Here is a 4,769-nt window from a genome sequence, read left to right on the forward strand (position 1 = left end):
TTACCAGCAATCGTTTGATGTTGGACTAGATGAAGACTTTTGACTCTTCATTGCCTTATGTGTTCAGCAAGTAAGACATACTTGAACTCGCTGAAGTGAGCTTGACAGAGAACGCAAGTGTTAGCTTACTAAAGAGATGTAACTTAAGTAGCAGAGTCGCCATTCAGCATACCCAACCTACTGATGAGATCCTTGAATCTCTTTTCAGCTAAGGGTTTAGTGAAAATGTCAGCGAGCTGATCATCAGTGGGAATGAAGTAGATTTCAACATCCCCCTTCATGACATGGTCACGAGTGAAGTGATACCTAATATCTATGTGCTTGGTCTTGGAATGCTGAACATGATTATGTGTGATGGCAATAGCACTTGTATTGCCACACATGATGGGGATCTTAGAGAAGTCTAGGTCATAGTCAGCGAGTTGGTTTTTCATCCAGAGGACTTGTGCACAGCAACTCGCTGCTGATACATACTCTGCTTCAGCAGTGGAGATGGAAACTGTATGTTGTTTCTTACTAGACCAACTAGACAACCTCCCCCTCCCCCATAGTTGACATGCATCACTGGTGCTTTTGCTATCTAACATGCAGCCAGCATAGTCAGAGTCAGAGTATGCAACTAGATCAAAGTTGGAGTCTTTGGGATACCAAAGACCCAAAGAAGAAGTCCCTTTGAGATATTTGAAAATACATTTGAGAGCGAGAAGATGAGACTCCCTGGGGGAATTGAGTAAGTTCCTCTTGCATGGCAGCAACCCAAGAAGGGTCAACCATTGCTTCTCCAATGTTTTTAGGAGTAATCATGGACAAGAAATTAACATATAGACATGTATTTCGACTCGCTGATCGAGTGAGGATTCCCTGCTGAGGGTCACCAATTACATGGTGAACAGAATGACTAGATGTCCATTTAAGTGCAGGAACACTTGATGAACCTAGTAGAGGGACAATAGAAGACTGAGCAATGGGAGCAGTAGGAGAATTATAAGAAGAGAGATCAATGGTTATAAAGGGTTCAAGAGAGGTATGATCAGTGGACCCATCCGACTGAATTGAGTTATCATTGATGATGGGGTCATCAGCAGACTCCATATCTTTAGCATTTGTTGAAGCATCATGAAACTCTTCTTTAGTAGAGTCATCAGCCTGCACATCATCAGCCAATGATCTAGGTTTGGCTGATATAGCATGGATTGATCTTAAGATAGGCTCAACTGGCTCAATCGTGTAGATATGAGCAGCAACTTGCTCTAGTTTAGTGTCTGCTGAACAATCCTGTGTATGCTGCTGATTACTTGTAGGCAGCAAGCAAGATGCATCAATAAGTAAGTCAGCATCCTCCATTGGAGGATCAGCAAGCTCATTGAATATAACCTCAGATGAGGAGGATTGAATGTCCTTGTGGGCTGATGAGCTTTCATCGAAAGTGACATGAATGGATTCATCCACTTTCTAAAGATGAGTATTGAATACCCTGAATCCAACAAAATAGCCATCATCAGCTTTGGGATCAAATTTTCCAAGGTGATCCTTATTATTGAGAATAAAGACAGGACATCCAAATACATGGAAGTATTTGATTTGAGGTTTCTTGCCCCTCAAAACTTCATATGCTATCTTGTCACGTCTTTTGACAATTAGACAGCGATTTTGAGTGTGGCAAGCAGTGCTGACAGCTTCTGCCCAAAACCTGCTGGGCAAAGAAGACTCGCTGAGCATGGTGCGTGCTGCTTCGATAAGAGTTATGTTCCTTCTTTCAGCAACACCATTTTGCTTAGGAGTTCTGGTTGAAGAGAAGTTTTGTGAGATCCCTTGATCAGCACAAAAGGATTCAAGAGTGTGGTTTCTAAACTCAGTGCCATAGCTACTCCTGAGTTCTTTAACCCGTATGCTGTTGAGATTTTTCATTTTCTTGATGAATTTGATTATCTCATCAGCAACATCACTCTTGGAATGGAGAAAGATAGTCCAAGTATATCGTGAATATTCATCTACAATTACTAAAGTGTATCTGCTGCCATTTAGACTTTGAACATTCACTGGACCAAAAAGGTCCATGTGAAGAAGATGAAAGCAGTCTTTAATAGAATTGGCTTGCTTTGTTTTGAAAGTAGCTCTATGGCTTTTACCTTTTTCACAAGCAGCACAGAGTCTATCTTTTTAAAAGAGAGGGGAGGAAGACCACGAACAAGGTTCTTTTTGGCCAAAGAGTTTATGGTTTTGAAATTCACATGCGACATACGCTTATGCCATAACCAATTTAGTTCAGCTGTTGACTTAGCAAAGAAACAAGTCTCACTATCAGTTTTGATAGGAGTGAAGTCTACAAGATATACATCTCGTTTTCTCGGTGCAACCAAGATGACTTCTTTGTTTATATTTTCAACAGTGCTTTGATGTTTATCAAGAATCACCTTGTAGTCAGCATCATAAGTTGGCTAATGCTGATGAGATTATGTTTTAATCCATTTACATAAGCAACTTTGGTGAATTTAATGAGACCATTAGAAAGAAGACCATACCCTTTGGTTTGTCCAGTGGAGTTATCACCAAACACTACAGTGGGGCCAGGAGCCTCTGTGTAGTTATCCAGCAAGGACTTAGAGCCAGTCATGTGTTTTGAACAGCCGCTGTCCAAATACCACACTCCTTTTCCCAACGAGCTCTGCATGGATACAACAGAAGGATTTAGGTAGGTTCACTTTCAAACTCGCTGATAGCCATGTCAGCGGGATTAAAGGTGGGTACAACAGAGGTTTCCTCAGTGGAAAGAGCTTCTTAAAGAGTGGGATAGCGTCCCATATCTACATAGCCATAAGATCTGTCATTTTCATCATAAGGCATGATTTTCCCACCATTGCTATGAAGGAAAACAAAGTTGCTGACTACGTCAGGTTTACTGTATTCCACCAACATAGCAGGCTCTCAAAAATCATTTGTAATGATCCTTTGTGAATGGAGAATAGATATCTGCTGAGACGAGATATGTTCAGCGATATTTTCATCAGTGATAGGAATGGAGTCATTTGACTCAGGTTCAGAAGGGTTCTCACTGATCCTAGCAGAAGAAGAAAACGCTTCATCAGAGAAGGATGAATTTGGTTGAATGACAACCTCAGGTGCTTCTCTGGAGCTAACACTCTCACATTCAGAAGCAACATGTCCTCTGTTGCTACATAAGTAGCACTTTTTGTCAGAGGGGTTGCCTTTTGACTCTGCATAAAGAATTCTCTCATTTGAGATGAGAGATCGTTACTTGCTGAGTAAGCTCATTAATCTAAGGGTCAGAGGAAGAAGTTACCTTACCCTTTTCTTGGACCTAGACTGTTCTTTTGCTTAGGTCTAGGTTGAGGCATTTGAGGAATGGGACCCAAAATGGACTTCCATTTGGATCATTTGGAGGATACTGAGGATTTTGTGATCCTCTGATCATCGTCCAAGCTTGTCTTCCAGCAGGGTGAGAAAAAGAGGAGGAACCATGCTGATGGGATTGATGCACTCTGCTAGGAGTGATAGGTCTAGATTGACGATTTGGAGTAGCTGACCTCATTTGCCTATGAGGCAGATACTCTCTGTTGGGACAGAGGATTGAACTTGCTGATTGGGCAATTGTCCTCTTTGTGGGGTAATTGGTCTAACTTGCTGATGTGGCAAGTATGTTCGTTGAGGGGTAACATGTCTTACTTGCTGATGAGGCAAGTGTCCTCGCTGAGGACTATTAGACCTGTTTTGAGAAGACAGCCTCCCTCTTTGAGGAGTATTATGCCTTAGAGTAGACCGAACAGGCACAGACTGAGGTGTTTGGTTATGAGATTGCGCATCAGCAGGTGGTTCCAGTAAAGGAAGTGCTTGCTGATATCTGGCATCAGCGACCTAACGCATCTTTTCATTAGACGCTTATGCTGGTCATCTTTGTTTCCAGCACTGGTAGGAGCTTGCTGAATAGAGGAGGTAGAAGGTTGAGAACCAATAGATTGGGGTTGCTGGCTTACAGGTGCAACCGCTGAGGCGTGCTGTAGTCATAAGGCACAACACAGTACTTCTTTTGAAAGGTTCAACACGTTTAATGGTAAGCTGCTGAGGAGCAATAGGTATATACCCATTTCTTGAAATATCTCCTTCAAAAGATCTTGGTGGAGAATATTGAATTATCCTTTCATGTGGCATCATGCCATTAATAGGGAGATGAGAAAAGTGATTATCAGTGCTGGTTGAGGAACTAGCACTATTTACCTCAGCAGAGGTAAAAGGGTCGCTGGTAGAAGAAGAAGGTAGCACTAGCTTCCATCTCATTATGGTAGTCATTTTGTCTTTTGACAAAGTACCATTTTCTCATTTCCTCAGGAGAGATAACAGAAAATGGAGAAATAAATTTCAGGTTTCACTTCATCATTGAACAAGTCAGCAAGTGAAGCAGCAACATCATAATCACCACCAATCACTGTCTAAACTTGGGCAGGGACTTGTTCACTTAAGCACTGATGATGAATCCTGAAGCTTTTGACCAGGAGGTCACAATCTTCTTAGATTAGAGACTTCAAACTTGAGTTTTTCATTCTCAAGCTGAAGCTTTTAGTCAGCAACTCATGAGATTCATTCTCAAGCTGAAGCTTTTTAGTCAGAAAGTCATGAGATTGAAGTTCAACATGAACATTTTTCAATTTAATGAGTTTTTTGATTTATCACTTAACTTTGAGCTTACAGAGTTAAGCTTTGATTGAAGTTCAGCACGGAGAGATTCTATCAAACTGAAGATCACAGGACAATGA

This window comes from Erigeron canadensis, chromosome 4 (genome assembly GCF_010389155.1).
Source record: "Erigeron canadensis isolate Cc75 chromosome 4, C_canadensis_v1, whole genome shotgun sequence".
Classification (NCBI taxonomy): domain Eukaryota; kingdom Viridiplantae; phylum Streptophyta; class Magnoliopsida; order Asterales; family Asteraceae; genus Erigeron; species Erigeron canadensis.